This window comes from Eretmochelys imbricata, chromosome 5 (genome assembly GCF_965152235.1).
Source record: "Eretmochelys imbricata isolate rEreImb1 chromosome 5, rEreImb1.hap1, whole genome shotgun sequence".
In the NCBI taxonomy this organism is placed as follows: Eukaryota; Metazoa; Chordata; order Testudines; family Cheloniidae; genus Eretmochelys; species Eretmochelys imbricata.
The window spans coordinates 109550572-109565401 of record NC_135576.1 but is presented as its reverse complement, the minus strand read 5'-3'; positions in this window follow the sequence as shown (position 1 = coordinate 109565401).

Here is a 14830-nt window from a genome sequence, read left to right as displayed (position 1 = left end):
AAAATACTACAGGATGGCTACTGCTCATATGATTCAAAATAAATGATAGAATCGGCTATAAAGTGACTTCTCCTGAACGTAAAGCCTAAGAAGTCAGAACACCAGACCACCACCCATCACCCTTACTGTACTGTGTGTTCAGCCCATGCTCTTCGGTGTAATGCTTAAAAGACTCCTGATCCCAAAGGAAACAAATACATGGTCAGGAAAATGTGTGCTAAGTTCAGAATCTATTTCAGATGTACTGTACTGTACTGTGGTTGTAAAAAGAAAGAAAACTTATTACTTACAGCTGTATTGCAGCAAATTCAGGGATGAAGCCATTGAGGGCCCCTTAGTATTTTCTTTGGCCTCTGTGCAAGTAGTTGACATCATTTCAGCCTTCACCATTCATCCACTGCTGTTTAGAGCTTTAGGCTGTGCATACGCTGCATTTCAAAGTCTGGGGAAGGTTTGGTCAATTGCTTGGGGGATTTCTCTGGAAATGCCTGCACTCTTTCCCTATTTCAGCAGATGACTGATTCCCTGCTAAGAATGCCACTCAGTAGCCATATGTATATTCAACATCAAACTTCTCACGCAAAAGATTCATGCTGCTCAGAATCCAAATAAAATCTGAATGCATGTACCCTTAAATAGCAACAGAACCAGACAATACCTGCAGGGCTATTGGGTACCCACAAAATACCTGCAGAACAAGATGTAGCATCGCTTGTTTTCCAAAATGTAGGGAACCACCAATATCCTGCTAGACACGATGGGTGTAGTTGGGCTAGAATCCAAGTACTCACTACCCACATTTACCTTCAGAACACACTACCCACATGTAGTCATGAACCAGGAATCTCAACCATAGTTATCTCACTGATGGAGCACTGGCACCCCGAAAAGGTTACTTATAACAGGCTGGCTCCTTGCCAGCATTTCAGATTCTCCAGGGTAATCCCTACTACATATAGTTCCCGTTTTTGTGGCAAGACTTCTGGGAATTGTAACGTTCATTGATAAGGACAACACCACAGCACCTCTAGGACTCTCACAAAGTATATGCAGTTGCAGTGTATCTAAAAGTAATTTTTGTTTAGCTTGTAGTAACAAGCTGATAGTAATAGCTGGATCCTTATAACTAGCATTCTACCTTCCAGACTGACTAACACAGCAAACTACTGACACCACACAGATCTCTCCTAGATAGGTGCCCAATGGGCTACAAAGTATTTTAGCACCTAGATAAAATAAGGGATGGTTCTGATAGTAAAATACACAACATGTTCCTGATCTTATTCAGCTTCATCTGGTGAAGATTTCATTTTCTAGTAGACCCAGAACACGTCCCACTAGTCATAATACATAATATGTTAACAGCGTACTGCAGTGTATTGAAAAGCCCAATAACCTGTAAAGTTCATTTACAAATATAAAATGTTGTGAAGCCCAATATAGCATTAAACACAACTGTCCAGTGCCTAGTGCCTAGTGCCAGAGTCCTCTTCGTGGCTTTGCCATTGATTTGTTACCTAAGGCAAGCCAGTTATCCTTTCAGTACCTCACTTTCCACGTCTCTACAATGGGGATAATAGCTAGATGGTGAGGCTTAATTCATTAATGGTTGTAAAACACCCTCAGATCCTTGGATGTAAAGCAGAATAGAAGTGGCTGGGGGAGGCCCGTCCATATAGGCGAACTAGATTGTCACCTAGGGTGCCAAGTTAAATGGGGTGCCAAATTCGAAGAAAAAAATCCAATTTAAAAAAAACATAAAATGAAAAAGATGGGAAAAAAACAAATAAAATAATGAAGATGTCATTATTTCAATTCCTGTGAGCATACTGAGGGAATATGAATTATAATTCTTTTCTCTACATTTCTGAGAATTTATTAATATGTAAAATCTTTTATCTACTGCAAAAATAAATAATATTTTAGTGAAAAAAATTTTCAATTTGCGACGTAGGGTCAAGATGACCCACTCCGCAATTTTGATAAGCAATAACTGAGCCACAATGAAACACATCCGCCAGCAGAAAGAGCTGCAATGCTAGTGACACCTAACTCGAATATACATCAAAGTCTCATAGCCGGAAATTCATGTAGAGCGGAGGAGATATCGTGAGTTGATACATGTCAAACAGTCATTTTAACCCATGTCGCAGGTAGATGGTTAAGAATCGAGCAACTGCTGTGGAAAATTGTGTTTCTTGGTGCCAAAGAATAAAGACTAACGTCTTTCAGGATTATAAATCCAAAATGTGAATATCTTTAAGCATTATTAAACCTTAGTGTTATTATTGGGCTGTATAATTATGAACTTTTATTTGTTATAACTGGTTCACATGTAATAAATAAGGTCCATAAAAGAAAAGTAACAGCGTTAACGCTTAACAGACTACGAAAATGATGACATCACACTCCAAGCGGGGTAACCGTGAGGAAGGGGATTATTTTCCAAACAACCGATGTCGGGTTATAACGATGAAAGAGGTAATTTTGTTTCCGTGTAAATGCTGTAACTAACTGTTTTAATAGGTAAGTGAGTGTATGTTACTAATCATTGAACCTTTAAGCAGTGAAAAGACATGTTGGGATGGCTGCAATGTGGTTTAAATTGGCAACCAGGTGGTGAGTCAGCCACCCTTAACGGTATAATGCTTGCAGTCGGGATGACAGTACATAACAATATTCAAATGCCCCATGGAAGAAAGAGGAAAAAGAAAACCCTCAGGAGCTGAGTATTGTAAACGAAAGGCTGAGAAGAAAAAGGACCAAGCAAAACAGCAGGGATCCTTCCTGAAATATCTTCTCTTTAATCCAAATAAAGATGGAAGCAGTTCACAGCATCCAGATGAAGGAATTTTACATGGAGAGGAGGTTAGCTCACATCCACATGGAAGTAGTTTGGAACATCAAGATGAAGGTATATTACTTTGAGATGAGGGTAGCTCACATCCACAAAAAAGCAGTTTGGAAACTCAAGATGATAGAAACTTACTTCTAGATGAAGGCAGCTCACAGCATCAGACTGATATGGAAGTGGAGAAAGTTTATTCACCTTCAGAGAGACATGCAGAAATTGAAGTAAACAAAGTAGAAGGAAGAAAGGATGAGGAAGTTACAAACAAGTTACATTATGGGGACCCAGCTTCATGGCCTAGATGTGATGACTTTGCAGCAAATTCTCGTGGAACATGGACCCGAACAAGTTCATGAATTTTCCTTCCCTAAGGATGGAAATAAGGAAGGAAACTCATTAATGGGGAAGAAATTCAGTGAAACGTGTTACAATATTCAGAGTTGAAGGACTCTGTGTTTTGCTTTTGCTGCAAGGTGTTTAGAAATCAAGCAATTGGCACATCACTTACTGAAAATGGTTTGAAGGACTGTAAAAACATATCTTCAATTCTCTCTTCACATGAAAGAAGTACAAAAAAATTGGAAGGTTTTCAAAATTGGGAAGAACTTGAATTATGATTGAAAAAGGGAAAAACTACTGATGAAGAAAATTTACGTGTGATCGGGAAAAAAGAGTTCTCAGTGGGCAAAATTTAGCATTCCACGGCCATTGTAGAAATGAAAAATTATACACTCAAGGTAATGGAAACTTTTTAAAATTTGTGAATACCTAGTTTTGTTTGATCCAGTCATGAAGGAGCATCTACATAAAATAACTGATCATGAAAAACACAGGTTCATTACTTAGGAAAAAATATGCAATATGATTCAAATCCTAGCAAATGCAATTAAAAAGAAAATTGTAGAAGCTGCCCATTCTGCAAAATACTTTTCAATGTTACTGGACTGTACACCAGATGTGAGTCATGTTGAACAAATGACGATGATCATTCATTTTGTGGATATGGAAAAGTCTGCAGATGAAGATAATGTTGAAGTGCTCATAAAGGAACATCTTTTGGGTTTCGTGCCACTGAAGGAGATGACTGGAGCATTTATGAATGAAACTATTCTACAAGAGCTTGAAACAATGTCATTATCTGTTGAAAACTTACATGGCCAAGGCTATGATAATGGGAGTAATATGAAGGGTAAAGACAATGGTGCGCAAAGGAGAATGATGGAAATCAATCCTAGGGCCTTTTTCATTCCTTGCAGTGCGCATTCTCTGAATTTGGTTGTCAGTGATGCTGCTGGATGATGTTTGGAGGCAAGGGGTTTCTTTGACCTGGTGCAACATGTTTATGTGTTTTTCTCAGGCTCAACACACCATTGGGAGATTCTGACTCGCCATGTGAATTCTCTAACTGTGAAACCACTTAGCCAGACAAGATGGGAGAGTAGCATTTATGCTTTGAAGCCTCTTCGCTATGAACTTGGAAACATTTATGATGCCCTAATTGAAATTTCTGATGATACTACCTTTACTGGATCATCTGGCAATACGGCATGTTCAGATGCAGAAGCTCTTGCAAATGGCCTTTCCAAGTTCAAATTTGTTATTTCATTCATTTTGTGGTATAATATCCTTTTTTGAGATTAACCTCACTAGTAAGCAGCTTCAGGAAAAGAACTTGAACATATATTCTGCTATTCAAAAACTGCAGCAAACTAAAAATATTCTGGAGGAATTCAGAAGTGATGAAGGGTTTGAAAGAACACTGGTAGATTCTCTCGAGCTTGCTGAAGAAATAGACTTTCCGACAGAATTTGAACGAGAGCCAGTTCGCCTTCAGCAAAAGAAACAGCAGTTTTCATATGAACTACAAGACACACCCATTCAGAACCCAAAACAAAGGTTCAAAGTGAATTTCTAGTTCACAGTCCTCGATACTGCTTTTCACTTGGTTGACGAAAGATTTCAACAGATGCAGCAGCTAGAGTCAGTATTTGTCTTTCTATATGATATCCACAGCTTACAAAAGAAAACAGCAAAACAGATATGAGAATTTTGTATAAAATTGTAGTCGGCATTGACTCATGAAAACTCAAAAGACATTGATGCTACAGATTTGTGTAGTGAGCTTCAGGCTTTTTCAAGACAACTTAAGAAACATTCCACTCCTGAAGAAGTACTGAAGTTTGTTTGTGAAAATAAACTCACAGTTAGTTTTCCAAATATTTTTATAGCTCTACACATTCTTTTAACTTTGCCAGTTTCCGTAGCTTCTCAAAGTTAAAATTGATATAAGCATATCTGTGTTCAACAATGGTGCAAGAGAGCCTTGTTGGACTTGCCACAATGTCAATAGAGAACGAAATAGCTGGAAAACTGGATCTCAAAGAACTAGTGGTTGAATTTTCAGAACTTAAAACAAGAAAAGTCATGTTTTAAGAGCACAGAGTGTTTTTTATTTGGAGTGTTTTATAAATACAGGTTAAAGTTCATTGAACAGTTTTCTTATTTCTTTCTGTATTGGATGTGGTGGTAATGGCAGTTAAAGCAGGATAGCATAATGGATGATTTTGGATTTGTAATAAAAATCATAATTAACATTTTTAATGCATTTTTATTTGAAATCGAACTGAACTATCATCTAGCTGTCATGTACAAATCTATTCTGAAAATTTCATGTCTCTATTTTATCTGATCTCAGAAACATTGGTTGGACAGACGGATGGATGGACAAACCGAATAATTAAGCCTCTGTTTAAAAAAAAATGCTTAAAAAACATTAAAAGGAAAAAAGGGGCAAAATGTTTCCCAGTTTACCAAAAACCTCAGCCTAAATCTGCCCTTGGGGTTTGGGAGTGGGGGGTGCCGACTGCATGGTTCGCCTAGGGCGCCAGTTGCTGGCAGCTAGTCTAGGGCCGCCCCTGGAAGTGGCTAGTGTGGCCAGTGGGCGATGCCATTACCTCTTCCAGGGGATCTACCTCTAGATTTGGGCCAGGGCAGCCAGCAGCAGAAGGTAGCAGTAGGACCTGGAGCAGATCTAACCACCAGCCCTTGCTTTTAGTCAATGGGATCTACCATCCTCTCTTCCCTGGGCTCTTCCTCTCTATGTCCCAGAGGCAGCCAGGAAGAAACAGTAAGACTGTCTATAACTACCATAGCCATTTCACTTGGCTGCTTTCATTGCTGCCAGCCCCATCAGAAGGAGAACCATAACAGGCCTGAGCCTCTGGCAGCCTCTTAGCCCTGCCAAAGCCATGTTCACTTCTCTGTCTGGCCAGTTGTACACCAACGTTCCCAGGAGCGGGGAAGCACAGATGCCCAGCTGCTGGCACAGTGCAGCTGCTACTGACTGGCTGCCATGATGAAGACATAACTGAAAGATGTTGGAAAGAATCCATTATCACAAGGAACTTTCCTTTCTCTCTGAATAGTGGGGGGCAGCCAAATACACCAGCAGTAACTGCTGACTTCCTCTAATGGCGGAGAATGCCATTAGCTGCTTTCCCCTGGCCCCCCTCACCAGCAGGGGCATGATCCTCCCATCACTTTTAGATGGGTATATGGACAGAGAACCAATTTCATTGGTCCACTCTTAGACACTGACCATTTCATTAGGGTATCAGATTAATTTTCTCTGAGAATATACAGACAACTGGAGACAAATGAATGAGCAAGGGAGGAGACTAATGTATCAGTGGCAGAAAACTCATTCCAGTGCTACCTGATTGTGGTTTATGGCATTTTTACACTCCTACGTCATGGCTGTGGTAGAGACTAGAAGAGTATTTTTCTCCATCATAGGGTCCACCAGAACAGAATGTTGTGGAGTATCTGCTGTAAAAAAGCAGATTACACTGCTGCTTTGTGAAGTGCATATACAGGTCAAGAATTAAGGGACAGATCTCCAGGAGGTGAAAATTGTCAGAGAAGACTACAGAGCTATGACAAATTATGTCAGTTGAGGATCTGCCCCTTAATCTGTAAAGCTGTATATAAATTGGAATGTGGGTATTTCTGAGGCAGCCTTTCTAGCTCAGTACCACTGGGACTGCTGAAATCAGATGACTTGCTTCTGTTGACAGTGTGGACGTTGGGGACTTGAAGAAAAGAGGTTTCAGTAGAGGGTGCCTGAGTCTGTAGCTGTTTCTGCTGACTTGTTGTCTCTCAAATTTGTTTTCCTTCTGAGAACGATGCAATGCTCATTTTTACAGTCAATCTCCTGTTTAATCTAAGCCATTTGTTTTCCTACTTTTATTGTTTATTAATTGATGGTAATTTTTATTATGTGAAATGTGCTCAGATGCCACAATGATCAGTGAACTTTCAAGCACGTGAAGACATACGAAGTGTTATTATTAGTTACAATGCATTCAGAATGACACCCGTGTTTTGTTTCTTTTTGTGTGTCAGCTTGTTTTTTTTTTTTTAAAGAAATATGGTCTTAACCTCAGTTCTGTTCTTCCTACCAATCCCCATTGCCCACGCTAATCACCCAGGATGACAGAGGAGGATTTGGAAGAGGTAGAAGAGAAAGATTTCCTAAGTGCAGATTCATTAAGACCTGTCTGGAGCTTTGAAACCAAAATTAACCTGTTAATTAAAATTAAAACTGTTCCACTTGTGATATTTTGTCAGTGTATTTTGTTTTGCGGGAGGTAACAAAATCATTCCTATCACTAAATAATAATAGTTTGTGCTTTCATCCGAGGATCTCAGAGTGCTTTAAAAGGTCAGTACATGCAATCTCCATTGTACAGATGAGGAAGCTTAGGCACAAATAGAAACAGGCACCCCCATGGAGAGGGCCAGGATGAGGCTTATTTTGCAGGTTTAAGTGATACACAGACTTTGTGCTGGCCCTCTGCACTAGAGTGACTTTCACCTGGAGAGATCAAGTGACTTGCCCATGGTTACACAGAGTGAAATTCAAAGTAGGACACAAGCTGGACACAGGCCTTGTGATACATCTCTATACAGGGAAGAATTTCTCTCACAGTGAAGCAGCAGCAATATCAGGAATAGAACTCACGTCTCCTTATGCCTCGTTCCCTGTTCTAAGCACGGGAAAGTACTGCCTCCTTCTATCTTCTACCTCACACTGCATTGCTCTGCCAGGGTGTTTCTATTTGTGTATGCTCTACTTCATTCAAACGCACCCTTTTGCTAATAGAGGAAAAGCGTGTGTTTGCAGTAATTACAGAACATGTTGTCCTTTTCATTTATGTCTGCACAATCCAGTTTGACATCATGTCATAAAAGTTTATGTGCTGTGTTCTCTCAGCTCCTTGCTAATATCCCTGGCATTCTCCCTGGCTATCCAAAATCAATACCATTGCTCCTCTCTCCATAAAAAATGGAGTGTTGAATAGGGTCCAAATGTGCACACTGACAATTTGCAGCAATTAGATGCAGTGCTAACAAATGGCTATCCCGCGGGTGATAAAACAGGACCAGAAGGATCACTGATGTCATACACTGGGGAACCTGGAAATAACTGGTACTTAAAAAGAGTGGGTTCAGCCTCTCTTTCTTTCTCTCTGGGCACAGAGAGAAACAGTGAAATCAGGACAGAGAGGCTGAGGCATTCAAATTAGGAACCCTGGCGATCAATTTTTACTTGCAGCTGGTGGATTGTAATCAATGTTAATTAACCAGACTCCTTTTCAGAATAGGATAGATCAGGAGAGTAACTGCATATATTTTTGACTAAGACAACTGATTCTGCAGGTCCTCAGGAAGGGAGAGAGTGATGACTCTGTAAGCACCAACAGAATACAAGATTAGGAGAGACAAAACGGAGTATTTTTATGTCCCTTTAGAATGCAAGTGTCTGGAGATGGGGGAACAGGAAATGAATGCATCATTCAGGGGACTAGCAATGAATGGGACAGAACAACTTCTCACTTGGTAGTCCCTAGTTCTAATTCAGTCCAAGTAGCTGTGATCAAGACTTGTTTCTATTGTCCTGATGACCTCGGTGTAATAAATCTGCTGGTCTCAGTCCAGTTGCTCAAGGAAAGGTTCCAGACTACAAATCAGTATCTCCAGCTCTCACAATTTTTTTGCAATATTTGGCCTTTTTAATAAAGGCCCGCCTCTTGGCTAGGTGTGAGTAGGTGAGTCTCTCAGCTTTCATCTTAACAATAAAAATAAGTTTTGAGCCTTTCATGGTTGCAGAGAAAAGCGTGAAAATGTGACTCACGTGCACCCTAAATGCTCAGAAACCAGAAGGCACAGAAAGAGACTCAAAGTATACCATCTTTGTTGTGTTTTAATCCCATGATTTTGGAGGGCCTAACTCATGATTTTTGAGCTCTTGGTGTTAGAAATACTGCACCTTTGCTGGAAAAAAACCCAAGGATTGAATAAGTATAAGGACTTATTCCAAAAAGTTGTCCTGCCAGATGGGAGGGGCTTGAGGAAGTTTGCACTGTTTCTGCATGTGCTGTTCTTGTCCTGTGGATAAACTGAAGGCTTTATTCTGTCATGCTGTCAGGTACTGACTTTCACAAACATGAAAATCACTTTAAAAATTCACAAGGCAAGAGAGGGGAAATACACTGCAAAGCAGAATTTATATACTCACCTGTATGTAAACCTTCTGGCTGTATTGATCTGTGAATTTAGTGAATAAAGTTGTCTTTCCAGGGATTTTTGACTGGAATCAAAAGAATGAACTCTAGATAATGCTGGAAACTGTGTTATTATTGCCCATTCTTGGAAAAAGTAGTGACAGTAAGCTCTTTGGAGCAAGGACCATCTTTTTGTTCTGTGTTTGTACATCACCTAGCACAATAGGGTCCTGCTCCATGACTAGGGCTCCTAGGCGTACTGTCATACATATATTCTCTAAGAATGAGAAATAAAACAATAGTACAGTTTCCAGTGCTACAGAGAACAAGAATGGACTTCTAACTAGTGTATTCGACTGGGACTCAAGAGATAAGGGTTCAATTCCAACCTCAGCTACAGACTTCCAGTGTGAAGCTTGGGCAAGTCATGTTATCACTCTGTGCCTCAATTTCACCTCTCTAAAAAGAAGATAGTAATACTCCCTTTGTCTCATCATTCACACTGCAAACTCATTAGAGAAAAGACTGTCTGTTTGCATAGCACCTAGCACTCTGGGGGCTCCAATCTCAGTTGAGGCCTCTGAACACTATTGAAATACAAATAATAATGTCCCCCCCGCCGCATGAAATTAATATACATAGAAAAGTGATAGGTAATTTTTGAGGTTTCTAAAATTTATTATTTAGAATTTTTCTTTCTCAACTTTTAAACATTTCTGAAGTAATTTTTCTGTGAAATAAGTTACATAGTACACTGGTGTTCCCAAATGTCACTGTTCTAATTTAACATACCTTTGTACAATAGTGTCCTTCCACTGCTAGAAGGGGGAAAAAATAGTCCCTGTCTAGTACGGATGCTGTAAGATGTGGCAGGGACATCTGTTTTGATTTACCAAGCACTGCTACAGTAAGTTATAATGTAACAATACAGCAAGGGATTCAGAGGTACAGAAGTGACAACGAAATTGGACAACCTTTCAATATGAAAGACTTGAAGTGGTTCCCATTTCCATTATGATGAAATTAAACTGCAAAAATAAAAAAAAAAAAAAGGGGGGGGAGGGAGGACTAATAGTCCATGAACCTAACAGGCATCACATTTATCACCTCGGGGAAGTGTAAACACTTTAAGCCAAATGAGCTTTTGGAAAATCCCGTAGCTGATCCATGTAAATGAAGCCACACCTTTTTCTTAAAAAGCTTGCCTTCTCCCTTTGCATAAGACAGAACCTTTAGTTGTGAGTGAGCACATTGGTCAGGAGGTGTTCCAAAATATAGAGTTTAACTAAAAAGTGTGTATATAACAATTACTCAGGAGGAAAAAAGCATAGCTACTTTGAGAGCGAGAGCCTTTAATTCTGAATCTAGACTTTGTAAACAAAAAAAATGGTTTTTAAAGAAATGTATTAGTGAAGAACCCTTGGCTCTTGTTAACTCTTGCTCAGTACTGGTCTTAAAGCTTTAAAATTGTGTCTCTAGGAGGTACTGTGTAATAACCAGGGTCAAAATTCATCATAGAGGCAGCAGTGAAACTGCTTAAAGGTGACAGGAAAGAAATGGGAATACACTAGTTTCTGCATTTATTTCTCCCTGGCTGGCTCTTTATTGGGAAGTCTAGTAAATAATTTAAACCACTGAATTTTATTCCTGGAACTCAGTCATATGAAAATGTGTGAAATAGTTGAAACTACAGCATCATTATACAAAGGGCTTCTTTACATCTTATTCTGTGTACAGACTGCCATTTCAGTTGAATGATGCTAACTTACGGTAGCCACAAGTGTGAATTTCCTAGCATACCTGAAGGGCCTTGTGTCCAATATAAAGGAATAATGTCAAGGTAGTTAGGAAGCTGTGCAAAAGGCTCAAAACAAAGATATTTGGAAATGGTCTGGTTCCTTTTAAAACTCAATGGTTAGCCCAGGTTCATCAAAAGTTTTGTTAACCTAGTTCCATTTTCAAGTGAATTTATGATTGAGGTCATTAAACCAGGAGAAGTTCAGCTGTTTTAAATAGGTTTTAATTTGAGACTTGGGGCTCATTTGAAAACCAGCAGTAGCCAGAACATGTTACCAGCAAAACAGTCCCTTAAAGGGTCCATTTCACGTACTACAAGTTAGAGCAGTTGTTTTCAAACTTTTTTTCTGGCGACCCAGTTGAAGAAAATTGTTGGTGTCCGTGACCCAATAGAGCTGGGGGTGAGGGGTAAAGGGTGTGGGAGAGGCTCAGGGCTGGGGCAGAGGGTTAGGATGCAGGGGTGAGGGCTGCGAGGTAGGGCTGGGAATCAGGGGGTCTGGATGTGGGAGGGGGCTCTGAGCTGGAGCAGGGATTGGGGCACAGGGCTGGGGTGCAGGCTTACCTTGGGCAGCCCCCCCAGTCAGCAGTGCAGCAGGGATGCTCAGGCAGGCTTCCTGCCTGTCCTGGCACCACGGACTGCACTGCGCCCCGGAAGCAGCCAACTTTCCTACTTGTCCTAGAACGCACGCATTTCTAATGGAGGATAACATAATATCAGGGTGCATCAGGCAAAGTGACTTTCCTGGTTTAATTAATATTAAAAGATAGGGAATGTCTGAGGTTTTCCTGCACATGTTTATTTTTCAGCACGCAAGTTGCCCATTATCTTGGCATAAAATATATTTAAAATAAGCATGAAACATCAAGTCCAAAAGTTTTGGAGCTTGTAACATACAACAGAATCCTCAACATCACACAAACGGCTTGTATCCCACTAGAGGCCAATGTCAACATGGTTCTGGATGAAAATTGTGTTATTTAGCAACCAGCCAGTGATTAATTTTGAGCAGAATTCCAATGAATAGACTGAGCATTTATTTTTCAAAACTAAAAGTGGTCTATCCATTTTTTTTTCACCAGAGTCTAGATTTTCTAATACCTTCATTTAGGAAAAAGCCTGTCAGCAAAAATACTTGAACGGTTTGCCATTGGATGAGTTCGTTACCATAAATCTATTCAAGGCCAGTTCCAACAGCAATTTTGATGACATGAAGCAGTGTAAGTCCAGTGAGTTTAACTCCATTGATACAAGGAATGGTAGTAAGTACAAGTCCTGTGGAATTACACACCCATTCTAATGTCACAAGTGTCACCTTTTTTTTTTAGTGGTTCTCTCTACTCTAGGTCTCATTTCAGGTTCAGCATTCATTCAGTGCTCTCCATTTAAGGTAGTTTGACTGAGCAGGGAATTTGAATGTCAAGTCACCCATACCATTCTCCTCCTTTCCCCGGCTCCTTTTGATGGTCTAGCCTTCTCACACATATTAGATGGCAGATAGGGCTAGTGGTTAGAGTGTGGGATTTAGAGACAGAAGATGTGGGTTTGTTCCTTGGATTGCTTTCTGACTTTGGGCAAGTCATGGGTTAGTCTCTTTGATCTTCATGTGTAAAACTGGGATAATAATACACACCATTAATATGTCTACACTTGGAGCTGTGGATGTGGTTTCCAGCTCACACAGACAGACTTATGCTAGCTCTCATTGAGCTAGCGTGCTAAAAATAGTAATGTAGCCATGGCAGCGTGGGCAAAGGCAAGTGGTGGCAAGGGCTAGCCACCCCAAGTACAAACCTGACTGGACCCCAGGAGTACATACTTAGAGCTGCTAGCCCGTGCCTCTGCTCTTCATGCTACCACAGCTACACTACTATATTTAGTGTGTTAGCTTGATAAGAGTGCCACAAGTAAATCCACGTGAGCTGGGAATCATTCCCCTGTTCTAAGTGTCGAGTTAGCCATTGTAGAGTACTTCTTGAGATCTTTGGAATACTATGTACAGTTGTTATTATTTAGAGTCTGACATGGGGACACTGATATCCCAAAGCCAAATTCTGATTGTAGGGGTAGGCCTTTTGGTTGACGTTAGAGTTCTGCAGAAACTCTTGACACTACACAGCTGAAACTTCATGACTGAAACATACAATACTACCTGCATGTGGCATTACAGTAAATGGGGCAGGGGGCAGTAATATAGATGGGAAAGAACATAGATGATACCCAGGGTGGGGTTGGGGTGTAGTGAGGATCTTGTGGGTTAGAGAACGGGCCATCTCTAACTCACTTTCTAGTGTAAAAATTACATTGGGAAATATTAAGTAAATAAATATAATAAATTTAAAATAGCAGAAAAAAAGCCTTGTAAAACATTTTCCATATCCTTATCCTTTTATGTTCTGAAGTCTGGAAATTTAACACTAATATCTTAAAGGCATAATCTGCATATTTTATGAATATAAATTACCTTGTTTTTCTGAATAACTGGATATGTCTTGATTACTGGAACTCAAGCCTGGCAAGACGTTAGCCTAGAACAAGCTTTAGGAACATAGGAATCACTGTGCTCCCAGCTGGCTCTGGCATCTCCCTGGACTAGTGTCCAGGTAACTCTGGGAGCTCTTCGAGGCCCTGCCTCTGGCTGCTGCATGTCCTGAAACTGGCTAAAGGGCTGTGGTTTGATTACAAATGCAATGTTGCCAACTCTCATGATCTTGCAATGATCTTGCATGACTCGGGCAATATTACATGGTTTTTAAAGCTCCAGACTCCTGGACTCATGTTTTTATGTGAGAACCTCACTTTAAAAACAAAAAGTTTCTAAACTTTGTGGTGGCAGAAAAAAAGCTTAAAAATGTTAGCCCTTCAGGATCAAAAACCAGAAAGCAAATAAAACTACTCAAAATTATTAATCTCATGATTTTTAAACCAATCTCAATTTTGAAGGGACTTAACTCATGAGTTGTGAATGCTTGGAGCTGGCAATGCTATTCGTACTGGTGCTGGCAGCTGCTTGTCCTGAGCTGGGAGAAGGAATTGGCTGCTTCCTGCCATCAGCTGGGGGAAGCTGTGACTAGGCTGTTGGGTGCCTGGCTTTGGGTGCTCCTTGTCTCTTGCTCCCTGGTTGGGTGGACTCTGGCTCTGACCGCTGCTGCTTTGTGATCACTGCTCCATACTAGAGCACTGTCCAATGTTTCTCCCATGGATGAGTTGTTTGCCCTATGCTAAGCCTCTATGGTTAGGCTTACCCATAGAGATCCAGCCTAGAGTGGCACTTGTCTCACCCTAGAGTGTGTCTTCTGTTCTCCAGATCAGATGGCTGAAGCTCCTAGGCAGCCACCGTTCAAAAGGTGGCTAAACGCAGAAGCCTCTTAGCCCATGTAGGAGTTGTAATAGGCCTGCTTTCTTTGGGAGCAACTCTCAGAGTGGAGAGACTACTTCCAATAAGCCCCACAAAATTGTTTACTGAAATGTTTTTGTTTAAAGAATGAAATGTGAAATGAATGGCCAGACTCCAGTAGGGAAGAACCATGGATTTGCATGCGAGGGGGGGGGGGGGGGAGAGAGGGCAAGGTGGATAACTGAGTGACCCACTTTTTTGATTGTGCCATGAGTCTCATG